The following is a 16,688-nucleotide window of genomic DNA, read 5'->3' as shown; positions in this document are numbered from 1 at the left end:
TTTACTTTAGGTCAGTCCCCCTAGTCCCCTCCCTTGATATGTTTCCCTTTCTAGCCCCTCCATTTTTATGCTCCCTTCCCCTCCCCCCTCTCCTTCCATCCCTTTTTATACTCCCTCCCCCTTCCCCCTGCTTAATTTTCCTTTCTCTCTTGCCCTGTTGGATAAGATAGAATTCAGGATCCCACTGGATCTAGATGTTCTTCCCTCTCAGATTTGATTTCACTGCGAGTAAGGTTTAAGTAATTCCACTTCACCCTCTCTTCCTCTCCTTCTCATATGAGAGTTCTTCCCCTCCCCTTCCCATGTGTATCTTTATATGGGAAAGATTATTCTATTAAGTCCCCCCCTATTTCTTGAAGTAAATCTTAGTGTTATGGACGGTTTCCCCCCTCCTTTTTCCTTTCTTTGCCCCCACTTTCCCCAAATCTTCTTAATGCCCCAATCTTTCCCTATGCATGTTTCTTCTAACTACTCTTATGATGCATACAATTTTTGAGAGTTACACAAAACATTTCCCCGCATATTAATATCTATAATTTAATGTAAATGTAGTCCTTATAGAGGAGAGTTTGACTTAAAGAAAAAGATAAGATTTATCTCCTTTTCCCTTTCTTTCATATTTACCTTTTCATGTTTCTCTTGCTTTCTATGCTTGGATATCAAATTTTCCACTAAGTTCTGGTCTTTTCTTAGCAAATGCTTGGAAATCTTCTATTTAGTTGAATGCCTATACTTTCCCCTGGAAGTATATAGTCAGTTTTGCTGGGTAGTTGATTCTTGGTTGGAGACTCAGCTCTCTTGCCTTTCTAAATATCGTGTTCCATGCTTTGTGGTCTCTTAGTGTGTTAGCCGCTAAGTCATGTGTGATCCTTATGAGAGCCCCCCTATATCTGAAGCTCCTCTTCTTGGCTTCTTGTAGGATTTTCTCCTTTTCTTGGAAGCTCTTGAATTTGGCAATTACATTCCTAGGGGTTGTCTTTTGGGGATTTAGTATAGAGGGTGTTCTATGAACCCTTTCTATTTCTATTTTGCCCCCTTGCTCCAGATATGTGGGCAATTTTCTTTAACATCGAGTTTATTGTTTAGCTCTGGTTTTTCTGGGCGACTGATAATTCAGAGGTTGTCTCTTCTTCCTCTGTTTTCCAAGTCTGTGACCTTTTCAGTGAGATATTTTATGTTTTCTTCTAATTCATTAATTTTTTGGGTTTGCTTTATTGATTCTTGCTGTTTTATGATCTCACTTTCTTTGAGTTGCTTAATTCTGGTCTTTAGGGACTGGTTTTGCTTTTCAGCTTTGTCTGCCCTTCTATTGCATGTATCCAGCTCTTTTTCCAATTGAGCAGTCTTATCTGTCAGACTGCTGATCTGTTTCTCCCATTTTTCTTTCCAGGTTTCCATCTTTTGGGTAAGTTCCAGTTTGAGATCTTCCAGAGCTTGTTGATAGTTTCCATTTTGGGAGGCATGTTCTGATTTTTTTTGGATTTCATCCTCATTCTCTTCTTTTCCTTGGGTACTTCCACCATAAAAGTTTTCAATAATCACCTTTTCCCCTTTCTTCCTGGATGCTTGATTTTGGGCCATGTGAGCCATCCCTTTGGTGGTTTTATTCCCCTTTCCTTTTTGGTCTGGGGTCTGGGTTATATGGGCTGGTTTTCTGTGAATTTAGGTTGCCTCAGATTAGTTCTTGCCAGCCTCTGACTAGTTCTTCCCAGCCTCCGAGGTTTCTTAGAGAGCTGGTCCCCTGATCACAGCCAAACTGCCCAGGTGTTCAAGTTCCACACAGATAATCAGCGTGTAGTCTGCCCCTGGTATTTAGCTCTGCCCAGATGCTCAGCTCAACCGCCCCGAGTATGTAATTTGTAATTTGTGGATTCTCTGGCTCCCAGGGCCCCCTGTGCTCAGTGCAGGATTCTCCCATGAATCTGCTTTGAGACATTTTTTTCCTGGCAGTCCCCAGATCCCAAGGACCCTGGAGTGCCCCCCCCAGACAGAGATGTTCCCCACTCACTCGCTGTCCCAGTGAGAGCTCCAGTAGCTCACTCTGGTTTGGTGGGGGAGGTGGGGAGGGAAGGGTGGCTCAGTTCACGTTTCTGTGCAAGCTTCTCCTCCTTCTTATTATAGTTTGGAAATGTTCAAACCCCATGTACCTTCGCCTCTCTGGGGTACTGGGGAATACTGGGGAGTCCTTCTGTTCCTCCAAAGGTGATTTTTATGCTTCTTTGATGTAGTCTATTTCGTTTGGTGCCGGGGAGAGGAAGCATGTGGCATCTAGATTGCAGCCATGATTGCCCGGAAGTGAATACTTGAACTCTTAGTTTCAATCTTCACACTAAGTTATCCCTTCCATGGAAAAATCATATGTATGGCCTCTTTCTTCATTCCTTGTGTGCCAAAAATAGATATTGTCAACTAGTATTGTGTAAAGACCAGCTCTACAAATTACTTGTGGGTTAATGAACTGGGATAAGAGAAATGATTCTGGGATTACAGAAGGGTTGAACTGACAGAGAGACACAGATTCCTCTTGCTGATCAGTGACAAAGTTCAATGATTTGGGTTACATACTTTATAGGGAAAATGATGTAGGCTAAGGGATTAAGTAAGCTTTTTTCAGAGAAAATGGTTAGTAATGATTTACAAGATAGAGGCCATGGATTAAGATGACTTCAGTAGTTCTAAATAGAGTTTTCTATATGACATATAATTCAATATGTCAGCCTGTAACTATCTGGCTAAGTTTCTCATAGAATTTGTGCACCAGTGATTTCTTGGAAGAGTATATAGCATTTGTGAAGGGGAAAAGTTTGTTTTTCTCTTGCTGAGGAGCTGGCTATGTATTTGCCAATTCCTATACTATGGCTGTGATTTTACTGGGGCCTTTTCTCACTATTGGGGATTGGTTACAGTATTGGTATTTACTTCTTCCCATGAGAAGAAGGTGAAACCATTCCTTTTTCAATCATCAATCCCCTAAGTCCACCTTGTCATCTCTTAACTAAGAAGCCCTCTCTCTCCAAATCAGCCTGTACCTTCTCTCTCTTTCTTAACCTTATTGTGGCCATTGTTTATGGACTAATTTTCTCTTGAAAGATATTCAGATTTTTCGAGTATCATTACCAGTTCAATCACATTAAAATTAAGGAGGTTAGAGTTGCTTACTACTGGCTACAAACAAATCATTCATTGAATCCAAATGGACCTAAAGAAAGAATTAGACATTTAGCAGCACCAAGCTATATGTTAGTGATGTTGATTATACTGTTAATACTATTGATATTGATGAAGATGAAATAAATATTGCATTAAAATACTTTGTATACCATATACTTTTTTTTAATCTTGCAATAGTCTCATGAGGTAGGAAATCATTATCCTTATTTTATAAGTAATTGTGCCTTAGAAAGAGTGACCCTGTTAAAATATGTGTTGAAAGAAATATAGCCCCTTCCTTTTGGGAATGTACATTCTAATACAGAGAAGCAGCATGTAAAAGGGATTTAGAAAGAGAAAAAGTGGAGAAGGAAAAGAGAAGTATCCAGGCCAAGAAAGTTCAGAGAATCAGGAGTTCAGCCTGGAGACAAAGGAAGAAAAGACTTATCTGGGATCTTACTTACAAAGGAGGCCCCATAAGGAATTGGCCAATCAGAAGAAGAGGCCACAGTGGCTTAGTGTACTTCTCATGTGATAAATTCAAGTATAGAGTAAACTACCAGGGTGAAGAGAATTCTGTGGCTTGGTAGGGAAAGTCAAGAATGCATCCTGGAGCAAAATAAAGATTATACTCAAAGGACTATAAAAAACACAGAGAGGAATATAGATAGAATGAATTTATACTCTAGTGAAGGTAAATAAGACATAGAGGTGGATAAATATAATGTAGTATTTGTCATTATATAAAAATTTTATTAAAACCTACAAGTAAGTTCATAGGAAGGAAAATCGTCCTGAACTTAGGAACACTAGAAAAGATTGCAGTCAGAAGAAACAGGAAAGGATTGGTGCATCTTTTTCCTTCATATAATTGTGGGGAGCATAGTTGACACCCTTGATGAATACCTGGGTTTACCATTGCCACAATCAGTCTCCTCTTCCCAAGTCCCTCACCCGAGCCTGCCACCCAGAATGCTTGGGATCAATAGGTTAAGTAGAAATATAAACAACCCTAATTCTCCCCCAAAGCCAATTATTTCCCCCCCTTAACCTGTCCTATCCAGTCTATAAATCCTCCTCTCTCCTATAACTCTTCCTTCCACATTTGTTCTCTATTTTGCTTGATCTACCTTTTTAGCTTTTTCTTAATATCTTCAAAAGAAGATATGTTGTAAAAGAAGGAGTCTTGAATTTATAATCCTGGATTTGAATCCTAGTTCTAAAAATTGCTTTCTGGATGACCTTGAGAAACTTATTTACCTACTATAGGCCTCAGTTTTCTTATGTGCAAAATAAAGTAGATGGATTATATGGCCTCTGAATCATCTTCCAGCTCCACATCTCTGATCATAGTATATACCAAACATTTTTCAAAGCCACAATAGATTTTAACTATATAGCTAGAATTGTGATGGAAGTTCTTTTAAGAAGTTGATTTTCCTTCTACAATTCAAGAATGGGAAATTTCAGTAGTTCAAGTAATATTCCTCAACTGGAAGATAGTAAATCCATAGGTTGTATAGTATAAAAATTCACCACTGTGTAGCCAAACTGATAATGATTTTCTATGAATTTAGCTAGGTTGGTCTTCAGGTACCAGACACATTGTCTTTGGCTAGGTATATTTTCAAATCCTCTAAGCTTCATAGGAAATTTCAATATCCTTTTCATTGTAGCACATCAGTGATAAACATTACTGACACTTATTATTGTAATGGTTATTTGATTTGATTGTAAGAAAAGTCTTGTCAACAGAATATTTTTTTTAGTTTCTCACATAATGAAGAAGTCACAAAACATTCATATTATTTTATTTCACTGTCCAAAAGCTTGCAGGGAACTTGAAAAAACAGTAGTAGCACTATGACTTTTTTCTTGACATTTGAGTTTAGAGAAAATTAATTAAAAATATAATTTACCAACTTTGCTGTCATTAATGTTGTTCATACGTCCAAGAATGTGAATGCATCAAACCTTTTGTACACCTTCCTATTGAACTCTTGAAGGAGCAACTTCTTTTGTTTTTTTTTTCTCCATGATCACCAAAAGCATAAGTCAATTTCCAAGCATAACATCTTCTCTCACTTGATGGAGGACTATGGTTAGTGACTGATCCCAGGCTTCATACTTATCTGTGCATCTTCTGGGCAGATGGACATATTGCTAATCAAGTAGAACTCCACAAATGGTGTTGGGTTGTGCACCTTGTGAATCTTAAAATTTCTCAGACTCTACCTTGGAACATTATCTTAAGGTTATGGTTAAGGTTATTCCCCATTTAAACAATGGAGGTACTTGATCAGGAATGTACTGGGAACTTTAAAATTACTCCACCCATACTTAGGCATACTTTAGGGGAAGGTAATGTTGTAAACTCCTTAGTGAACAATGAAGGTATTAACTCACACTTATAATGAGGCCAAAACCCTAAGCCTGGTCTATTTTTAGATCTAATACAAAAGGGTGCTAAGTACCTATGAAGGTCAAGTTAATCACTAAAAGGTCAGGCAACTTGCAAGGGGAAAGCTTAACAAAGAGGTAAGAAGTACTCATAAGATATAATCTACCCAGAGAAGGTGAGAACTAAAAACTAAGAATGGGCTGTCCTAGGAAAAGGGTCTTCTGTGATTGGTAGATGTGAAAATTTAGGGGAGGTGACACAAGAGAAATTTCTCTTTAAAAGGACCTTTCTGAACCAGTTCAAGGTAGTTCGAATTAGTTCAGCTTTGGTAGCTGAATTGAAGGTCAGGAGTCAGAGGAAGCTGCTGGGTCTTTTTGCTTAGAAAGATCTTGTGGTGAGTGATTAAAGACTGACTTAGTTTCTCTCTTTAAGAGAAAGGCCTAGACCATTTGGCCTAGGCCCTAGCCTTTTCCTACTATTTCCTCTTACTCTGTCTCTTTCCCTTTCCTTAATTCCTTCATTTATATTAATTAAAATCTCCATAAAACCCAGCTGACTTGGGTATTTCATATTTGGGAATTTTTCCCATGGCGACCACTTATTTTTGATATAAAATCAAGACACTAAAAATCATCTTTACAGTTTGGGCAATTCATAGTCTCGAAACCCATATTTTCGTGGTCACAACCTCACAGTTCTTTGCTCTTCTTTTTCTCCTGATGATCATCCATTCTGACTGCCAGAAGTAGCACCCTGTCTTCTAGGAAGGTAAACCTGGGATATTCTGAAAAGAAGAATTTATTGTTTACTTAATAGTATTGAAAGGCAAAACAAAAACAAAAGTAGCCTTGAAGGAAGATCACCTACTTCAAATCTTTTATTTTATGGTTAGGAAACTGAGACCATTGGATAGTAAGTGACTTCTTTGAGGTCAAAAAGATAATACATGTTTGAGGAGGGTATATACTTTGCTCCTCTCTATTAAAGTTTCCTCTGCTTTTTATTTTTTTAAGCCCTTGCCTTCTGTCTTGGAGTCAATACTGTATATTGGCTCCAATGCAGAAGAGTGGTAAGGGCTAGGCAATGGGGGTTAAATGACTTGCCCAGGGTCATACAACTGGGAAGTGTCTGAGGCCAGATTTGAACCTAGGACCTCCTGTCTCTAGGCCTGACACTCAATCCACTGAGCTACCCTGCTACCCCCTCCTCTGCTTTTTATTAAAACCATGTTGCTTCTTTCACATTAGTTAGCATTATTTCTTTTACTTGGGATCAAACAATCTCTAAGATCCAGTGCAGGCATTTTCCTAAAGAATTTTCTTGTATTCTAACCTCTTTGAATTTTTTATCTCTAATAATAGCTTCCTATGGGTTTTTCACTAACATTCTGAAGAAGTTTTTATAATAGAAGTTTTCCCTAGTACAACTATGGAATGTATGACTCACATCATCTGAGAAACAACCTGGTCCATTGGCAAATCATAGCATACTTACATACCTCTTGTAGGTCAAGTACTTTAAAATAAGTCTCTTCAAGTTGAGCACTCTTTCCAGATCCTGGATCTGATCATCAATCTTACTGAATTCTGTTGTCTCTCTAGAATTATTGAGTAATATATAAAGATACTTGGCCTGTTCCTTCACATTAAACTTTTGATCTTTTGACTTTCAATATGAATTATAGTATTTTTATCCAAATATGTAAATTTTACTGGAAAGTGGGAAACAGCCAGACAGTTCTTCAGGTTCTTTCTGACTTCAAGGTTGGTTCCTCATCCACCCATCTCACATCACCTGTACATTCCAGTTGTCTAGGATAAAACCAGTGAATTTTCTTTGTATTGCTACCCATAATAGTTGAGGAATATCGTCTCATAGTAAACCTAGAAACTTTTTTTTTCTAATCTGAAAATGTAGATCATATGGCCAACACTTTAATCTGAGATGAAGAAATGGAGAACTAGAGAGGCTATGACTTGTCTGAAATTACCATTGCTTGATATTGGCACATCTGGTCTAAAACTAGGAATTTTGTGTTCTAGTCTAGTGCTGTTGACACCAGGATCTGTTTGTTTTTTCATTCTGTACTATCTTGTTTACTAATTTGTCTTATTTTCAATTTTATGATGTGAAATTATGCTTAGCATTATATATTTTAGAGCTATTAAGAACCTTAAAATTGGTCACCTAGCCTAACTACCTCATTCTCTATAGAGACAGAAACTAAAGTTTAAAGAGATTAAGTAACTTACCGAAACCTCTACATGTATTTATTTGCAAAGATAGTATTTGGATTCTTGTCTTTTGATTCCCAAACCAATTTTTGATTCTTTAAAACTATGCACTTTCCATTCAACACCCTGACTCTCTGATCATTTCAGTTATTTATTCCAGACCTCTCATTTTTATAGCTGAAGAAATGAACATTCAGAAAAGTGAACCAAAGACTTATTTAGAGTAATTTGGAATACTGAGATTTAAATTCTAAGTCTTTGCCTCTAAACATAGTGCTCTTTCTCTAACATTACATTGTCCTTATAGTTTTGGAATAGAAAACATATTTGAAGTAAAAATTCCTCCTTTTCTGCTATCAGAGAGCCCAGAACACTAAAAATATAGAAGATCTAACTCCATCTGCTTCAAAATTATGAATCATAACAACCTCAAGAGTATATACTCACATATTAACTTCATTTCATAATATAGAATGCTATTATTAATTTTCCCATTTTATAAATAAAGCTCAGAGACATTATGTGACTCCTCCCCTCCCCCAGCCATTACATGGAAGAGAGGAAGGAAACAAGTACATTTAAGGTGTCTTTCATGTGCCAGGTATTGTGGTATGTGGTTTACAAATTTTATCTTGAGATAATATTCACTAGATTAGTTCATGTGTATCAAAAATCATTGACAAATCAAGTCAGAGAAAACAAACTATTGAAAAATCAACAAAAACATTTTAATATATGGTTACTAATTTGATTCCATTTCATAGAAATATGGTTTTGTTATGTATATATTATATATGCACACACACACACACACACATATATATATATATGTATATATATATTAGTACCATCATAGTTTCTATAACTTGGTACTCTTCATGAAGCCATGTTCCCATTTTCTTGAAATAAAACCCTAGCTGGATTACTAAAGATTCTCTGTTAGCTCTGACTGTTTAAGATCCATTCAAATCTCTATTTCATTGATCACTAACACTTTGGAATTTTATTGAAATGACTGCTATGTCAACTTACTTGCTATTGTTGCCTATTTTCAGGTTACCAAAATTGTATTTACTGATGAAAGCTTCAAAAATTTTCCTATCCACTGATATTTACATATTTCCTTTAACACTTCTCCTCAGACTCCACACCTAGATGGACACACAGGTATGCTTTCCCAGGGTTCCATTGTGCCAGTTGCATGTGATATTTGAACCCATTTAAAAGAATGTTTAGGTTGTGAAGGAATGAATCTGTATAAACTTTGAATGAAGGAATGAACCTTGTGATATCTTCTCATCCCAAGGTATGGATTAAAAAGAGAAAAAAAATGAACTATTATTGCATTTTGTTAAATGTCATTCCTTTTATGGTTTAAAGGTAGAGATCAGAGGTAAGGAGAAAGAACTAAAACCATTTCAGTTTGACATTTGCTCTTTGGGTAAGACATATGGGCCCTATACAATTCATAAGTAAGGAATTGACTTATGAAATGTTTTTATTCTTCTAGTTTCTTTCTGAGGGAATATGACCCTTAATGTAAGGCATGAGAAAGTGAAATTATAGATCTTCTATCACCAGTGACATTTGAATCATGGGCACCTGTCATTGCAAACTTAGAGAATTCATGACCTGATCAGCAATAAATGACACCTGTGGAGATACCATTAAAACCACATTGGGTTTGCAATCATTCTAAGTCTCTGGTTGAAAAAATGTAAAAGATCTTTTGAATCCTTAAGTAATTCCTTTGGTCATGAGTCTGTGAATGAGTAGCAAGGCTACATATATATTTTTTATGATCATCAGAAAGGGAGCTATGTCATTCAGGAAATAACATTCTCTATTTGCTGTGGAATTTGTGAAATTTGTGCTAAAATTGTTAAGAAAAAAATATATTCTCACAGATCTCAGGATAACATAGCATATTTGCTTTGACTCTTTAGCTCAAAACAGCCTCATTACAGTTTGAAAATAAAATCTTTCCCTGCTGCTTTGGTCTACTAATATTTGGTAAATACTGTTGATTTTTCTCCTCTGGCATACTGTTATAATTTCATTCTCTTTCTTAGTTACTGCCTCAGTACTGAACTGAATTTCATAGTTTCTACTAGTGGTTCTAGTCTTAGTATTTGTTAAAATACCCTTACCATTGTCCATTCACTCTCATATTATTTATTTTCTCTAGCAGCTGAAAACACCTCTTAGACTCTATTGGCATTTTTGAATTTCATTACAATTATTTCATTCTCCTGTTTTTACTCTGACCTGTCTTGTCAAGAAAATGATGAATTATGCCTAAGATGATCTGTGCCCAGCTCCTCTGGATAAAATAACTTCTCTTCACCTCTCCCTGCTCTTTCACCTTTTATATTTATGGATATAGAGATCAAGAAACCAGTGACCCACTTCTAAGGGGACAGAATCCATTTTGTTTGTATGCACACCTAGCATATAGTGTCTAGTCCATTGTGTCAACATAGTTGAGATAGTTCTTAATAATCTGTTTTTTCAAAGAATAACAACTATTTTGAAGATATTTGTTGGGCCACCTCAATTCATATGAATGAATAGCAATAGGAAAGGCATTATAGGGCACTGCTATGCAAAATAATAATCTGACATCAACTTTCCTGGCTAAAAGGCTGTATTTAGTCTAAGGTCTCAATAAGTGCTACAAATCTAGGTTGGTTCTGCATGTGGTAAATGGTTTCACTATTGTCAGGTGCAATTTCCTTTTTTATTTGTCATACCATCAAGGGAGGCAAAAGGTGGTTATTTTTGTAATCACCACAGATATTAAAGCTTAGAATAATGGGGAATGCTTAAAAGGTACCCTTTTAGGCATAGAGCTGAATTTGAAGTAAGATTAAAAAGTCTTGTGTATTGTTCAAAGATAATCATTGCTGAAATATCAATAAAATTTTATTCTAAGGTCATTTCCACCTTCATGCAAGCCTTATTGCATTAGTCTTAAGATCAAAGTTAATGTTATAATATTATAGCAAGGCTTGAGCATAGATAGTTTATACTGAGTAGAATGTTAGAAACATTAATGTGAAGCTACAAGGGAAAATAAAATCTGGTCCAACCCTTTCATTTAATATATAAGGAAACTTGGGCTCACAATTAAGTGATTTGTCAAAGAAACATGTCAAAGTTGGCATTTGAGAATAGATGCTCTGACTCTCCATCCAAAATCCTTTCTATGATAACACTCTTGTGTTGTGTTGTGGCTTCAAGTTAGGGGAGGGTGGAAGTATGATTCTTATTCAGTTCCTTCCTGAGCTGTAGAAATTGATGTTGGGAAGGGACTTACAATCATATATTTCTAGACCTGCCAGACTTTCCCATTTACTATTCAATAAGCAATATTCCAATGATCCTTCAGAACACCAAGGCATAATGAGTTTATCTCATCACTGTCTAACACTATGCCTCTGAAGCTTTATGCAAGTCCTTTATCTGTTAGTATTTTACAAATTGAAAATAATGTTTGCCATTAACTCTGTAAAATCAGTCAACCATAGGACAAGAGCAATAATGCATATATATGTCATATTAGTAAATTTATTGTTAATATAGAGCATTGGAAATTAAAAGCATCATGTAAATGACTTATGAGCATTCTTTCTGTATATAAATTAGTTTTTACTATGATATACAAATATTTATCACTTCATTTGTGTTGTGCCTTTACATATAAGATTAGAATATGGGGAAAAGAAAGTTTAAATGAACTAAATATGTAGGAAATTTTTGTTGTGTGAAAATACTTTGAAGGCAAGGCATCTTTGTCTCTTTCTGGATTATATAGAGATGGATATAGCCAAATGTGGGTCAAAGTAATAGGAATGATGTAAATAATTTTTAAACCGTATCTCATTATTTATTACTAACTCATCCAGGGATTAAGAATTAACCAATAAAATTAAACTGTCTTATTCTTTGCTCTTATACTCCCTTACAAACTGTTTATTCCATTTTAGGAAAGTTCTTATCAATACCATTTCAGAGTCAAATCAACAACCATTTTTCAGATGCTTTTATGTGTTAGCCACTGTGCTAAGTACTATATAGAGAAAAACATAAATAATCCCTGTTCTCAGAAATTTACAAACTAATAGAAGAGAAAATGTGAAAATAACTAGAATATACGCAGAACAAATTGGAGAACATGTCAGAAGAAAGGCATTAACATTAAGGGGGGCATGGGGAGGCTTTTTGCAGAGAGTGAAATTTAAGCTGAGAATTTAAGGAAGCCAGGAGGCAGAAACAAAGAAGGTATGAGGGACAGCCAGTGGAAATGCACAGAGTCTGGAGACGGAAGGTCTTTATTGAGGAACAATAAACAGGTCAATTTCACAGGATTGTAGAATCTTCACAGAGTCATATGGAAATAGTAGAAATGTGGGAGGGGGCATGTTATGAATGGCCTTAAATGACATAGTATTTTATATTTGATCATGAGTTATATGGAGCCATTTTGAATGTATGAGGGGACATGGTCAGATCCGTACTTTAGTACTATCCCTTTGATAGCTTGCTGGCAAACGACTGGACTGAGAGAAATTAGATGCAGGAAGACTGACCACAAAGTGTATATGTGAGATGATCAGATAATGCATCAAGGTGGTGGTGATGTCAGTGGAGACAGAGGCATATGGAAGAAATTTTATGAAGGCAGAAATACTAGGACTTGGCACTTAATTTAACTTGGGATATTAGAGAGTGTGGAATGTAGTGTGTGACCTCTGTTGCAAACCTGGATCACCAGGAATCCTCCTAGTAGTGGTACCTCTTCCAATATAACCTTGTAGAAATAGGAACATTAAAAATAAGGGAGGTTTGGAGTAGGGAGAGAAGGTAATGAGTTCATTGTTAGACATATCAAATTTAAGATATCCATGGTACATTCAGTTTCTTCTTTTAGGTATCCTGTAGGCAATTGGAGATGTGAGTCTAGAGTTCAGATGAAAAGTTAGGATGGCATTTATATATTTAAGAATCATCCTCATAGAGATGTTATTTAATTTGTGAGAGCTCATGAGTTCACCAATCAAAATAGTATAGATGAAGCAAATGACTAAAACAGAACCTTGGTGAGGGAGGATGGTCAATGAACACAACCTGGATGTAGTTACAGCAAAAGATATGGATTCTTGGTGACATAAGTAGAAGAGCCAGGAGAGAGAGAGAGAGAGTCTTGTGAAAAGCTAAAGAGAAGGGAGCATATTCTGTAAAAACTGGCCTACTAATGATTTTATGTACACATCCTTTCTATAGGTACACATAATATGGCTATTTTTCAATTTTCAAGCATTCAGGAATCTGAAGATACTTAGCATATACCCCCTCATTATTCTAGTCACTCATTCCTTTTATGATGTTTTCAAGTTTCTCCCTGGCCTTAGTGTCACCTGCAAGTTATTAAACTTGTCACTATATACCCAGCATTATTAGACCAATGAAACTAATTTCTCCTTGATCCTGTAATCCTATATTTTAATGTACCTTAAGATCTGCACCACAATTATGATGAGTTATGTTTTTCTATAGTTTATAACCCCCATCTCCTAGTAGATATGATCAAATGTATGTAGAAGAAATAGAACCTTAAAACTCAAAAATTATTTTATAAGAGACCCAATATTTAACTAGTTATTGGTACTGGTTTCTAGTGTTTTAATGTCCATTGCCAGTTTCCAAATCTCTCTTCTATATTCAGACACACAGAGAACAACAGGGACGCAGAAAAGAATTCCATTGTTCTAAAACCACAGTATGCAAACTATGACTTGTGTCACGACTCCTGTAAACCAGAATATGAACACTCATGACAATGGTAAAGGAAGTACCCACCAACTCAAGATGGCAAATTCATTGAAATTTTACTTGTATGCTACATGCATTACTCTGAAGAAATTCCTCAACTATTTTAAAAAGAGGATAGTGTTGATTAGAAGCATGCCCTTGCAGCTATTAAATGACATATATTTGGAGACATTCCTGATTCATATGACTAGGACTCTGCTGAAATAATCATAAAAGTAGCACTTGAAAATTCAGTTATTGTCTCTCTCAAAATTGGGACATACGGAACTTTTTGTTATTGCATAGGTTTATGTACTGTTGCCCATACCTTCAGAACCATGGACAGCAAACCTCCCTGCTGTGCTGTTGATTCATCTTGAGTTACTTTTCACTTATTTAGTCATATTTCCCTAATCTCTACATTTCCTATTTATTTATTTTTAACCTAACTACAGAATGCTACATTTGGCCTACTATATTTCATCTTGTTAGACTTAATCCTTTCTAAACTATTGAAATCTTTATTACTATTCTTTCATCTAATATTTTAACTATCCCCCCCCCCATTCTGTCAAATCATTCTACCTATGCTTTCATTCAAGTAAAAAAAAAACTTTACCAAAACAGGGCCCTATGGCATACCACTAGAGAATTCTATTCATGCTGACATTTTTCCATTTACACACTGTCTATAATTGTTAAACTGGCTACATACACATAAACACACATGCCACACATTCAACCAGCCATAATTTCTGTATCTTATTCCATAAATATCATGAGACTTAAATAATATTTACTTGCAGTGTAATTGCATTATGTCTGCAGCATATTTCTTATGATCTTGTAGCTACTTTCAACCATATTTTTTAATTTTTTTTAAATCAGGGTAGTTTAATATAATTTGATATGAGTGATACTATAATGACCTAGTAGTTTCCATTTCTAAGTTTTTAAACCTCATCGAATCCACCATTTAATTTTTCTTCTTCTATAGATCAAGGTCAAGTTCACTCTTTTTGTATTTATATGTCAAAATAATTTTGTGTTTTTAAATTTGTTTTACTTAATCTGTGTATTGTGTATGGTTTTATTACATTCATGATTAAATATTAATTATTTATATTTTATAAAACAGAAATATTATATTTTTTGAAAACTGAGATACTTATTTTCTTAAAAATAATCTTTTCTCTCTTCTTTTTCCACACTCCTTTTAATATTATTTATAATGGTTCAGTGAGCTCATCAGCAAATTTTTTCAATATTAAAAAATGTATGCTATTTGAGCCAGCTTTTTCTGGTTTGCAGTAATTTTCAGTATGTAGGTGCTTTTACTACTTTACCTCTTTTTAGCTCTAGTTCCCTCTTAGTCATATTTCTGCTACTATTCCTCTAGAATCAAGATTATTTTGTGACAGAGAATATATAGAAAAAAAATTAACTACTTTTGTCATATTATCATCTCATCACTTGCCCCCAAGCAAGAAATATAGTTTTTCTTTTTTTATTATTGCCTCAAATACATCTTTTTTGTGTGTAGTATTTAATTAGTTCTGGAGTATAAATGCTCACATTAAAAATTTAATCATCGACTCTTAATTGTGTACTAGCTCTAGCACACATCTGGTTCTGGTTCATGCTTTGCTTCTTTTTATAATTTTATTTAATTAGATGATTTAGAATAATTTTCCATGGTTACAAGACTCATGTTTCTTCCCTCCCCTCCTCCCATCCCCTCCCATATATGATGCATAAATCTGCTGGGTTTAACATGTACCATCGATCCCCAGGCACACCCAAACAGACCTATGTGATCAAGGGCTTGTTTTTCTTCTGTGTTTCTTTTCCCACAGTTCTTCCTCTGGTTGTGGATAGCATTCTTTCTCATATGTCCCTCCAAATAGCTCTGGATCATTGCATTACTACCTGTAGAGAAGTCCATTACATTCGAATTTACTACAGTGCATCAGTCTCTGTGCACCATCTTCTCCTGGTTCTGCTCCTTTCACTATGCATCAATTCCTGGAGTCATTCCAGTTCACATGGAATTCCTACAGTTTATTATTCCTTTGAGCCCAATAGTATTCCATCACCAACAAATACCACAATTTGTTCAGCCATTCCCCAAATGAAGGGTATCCCCTCATTTTCCAATTTTTTTTGCCACCACAAACTGCACGGCTATGAGTATTGTTATACAAATCTTTTTCCTTATTATCTCTTTGGGGTAAAAACCCGGTAGTGCTATGGCTGGCTCAAAGGGAAGACAGTCTTTTAGGGCCCTTTGGGCATAGTTCCAAATTGCTCTCCAGAATGGTTGAATCAGTTCACAACTCCACCAGCAATGCATTAATGTCCCAATTTTGCCATATCCCGTCCAACATTCATTGCTTTCTTTTGCTGTCATGTTGGCCAATCTATGTGTGAGGTCTCAAATACATCTTAAAGCACTTTTGATTGTTCTTAACATTTTAAGGATTTTGCTTTAAAATTCTGGTTTGATTTTAAAGAGCTTTTATACTTTAACATTACTTACACTATATAACATACTATATGACTAAATAAACTGAATTGTTTTTTCTCTATGCAAGAATGTCTACCTCTCCTTTTTCATAGAGGGCACTGATGACTTTATCATCAATGTTGTTGTTTCTGAGAGTATCTCATTCCCCTTGAAGCATATTTCCATTCAGAGTCTTTTTCCATGAAATCTTATCTATCATTTTTCTGAATGACTGACTATATTCCAGAGACTGCTCTTTCTCTCTGTATATATGTACATATGTATACATATACATATATAATCAAACTTTCTATTCCCTTTTTTCCACATCACTATCTAATTTATTTTCATTATTTTTAATCCTGTAAAAATAGCAATTTTCTTAGTTACTTCCCATATATTTGAAGATCAATTTATAAAATACACGCATATATAAAAATACTTATCTTAAATATAATTATATATACATATGTATATGCATACTATATAGTAAACACATGTACATACCTGAATGTATATATACATATTCATATTAGAACAGGAATATTATAGGGTAAAACAAAACTTTGAAAATTTTGTTCAC

General features: G+C 35.3%; 1 protein-coding gene across 4 annotated transcripts in view; it reads left to right on the top strand.

Annotated features, from left to right (window-relative positions):
• Nucleotides 1-16,688, top strand: part of SYNDIG1 (synapse differentiation inducing 1) — a 290,195-nt gene that overhangs the window by 39,545 nt on the left and 233,962 nt on the right. The window lies entirely within an intron of this gene.

Source organism: Monodelphis domestica, chromosome 1 (assembly GCF_027887165.1).
Source record: "Monodelphis domestica isolate mMonDom1 chromosome 1, mMonDom1.pri, whole genome shotgun sequence".
Classification (NCBI taxonomy): domain Eukaryota; kingdom Metazoa; phylum Chordata; class Mammalia; order Didelphimorphia; family Didelphidae; genus Monodelphis; species Monodelphis domestica.
The sequence above is the reverse complement of the archived record's forward strand: the minus strand, read 5'-3'. Positions and strand labels throughout refer to the sequence as shown.